The following is a 698-nucleotide window of genomic DNA, read 5'->3' as shown; positions in this document are numbered from 1 at the left end:
CCCTACAGCTCGACATAACACCATGGCTTTACTACTTATACTTCATTTTTATACTTTTCTGCTGGATGGTTAAGAACAAGATAAAGCAGGACCTATGTAACAAGAATTGTAGCTTTTGGATCTGATAAATTCGGTTAAATCCCCTCAGGATTTATCCTGAGACCCTATACCGAAGTTTATAGTTCCATTGTCAGTGCCAGAAATGTGGATGAGTCATAGCCATTGCTAGGCCAATTTGTTCCCTGTGAAAGTCTGAAAATATTTTCTCTCCATGTGACTCTCCTTAGACACACTCTATATCATCAATCACTTTCCTCTTTGGCCCCATAATCTCTTTGATCAGAAAATCTGGGACTCAACTGAGTTATATGATGTTACAGTACAAATTCTCCTATGTCCTGAGTCTTAATTGACCTAGGAAGGCTAGGACCAAAATGTTGGTTTTCCTTGTGGCCCTCCTTTTTCTCTAATTTTTGGTCTGAAAATTTAGGTTGTTAACCTTCCAGAAGAGAAGTTTATTGTTATTACTGTACAACATAGGCTATTGAGCTTAACCTCACTATCTGTGTGAATATTAAACATTTTAGGCATAACATGGAACAGGTATTTTTCATCAAGTATTGATGTGTTAAACTTTAAGTCCCTGCAAAATGTGATGGAAACAATTTTAAAAATTAAAATATATTTAAAAATAGGAA

The sequence above is a fragment of the Octodon degus genome, unplaced genomic scaffold (genome assembly GCF_000260255.1).
Source record: "Octodon degus isolate 3935 unplaced genomic scaffold, OctDeg1.0 scaffold00403, whole genome shotgun sequence".
Classification (NCBI taxonomy): Eukaryota; Metazoa; Chordata; class Mammalia; order Rodentia; family Octodontidae; genus Octodon; species Octodon degus.
Note: the sequence above shows the minus strand (reverse complement) of the source record.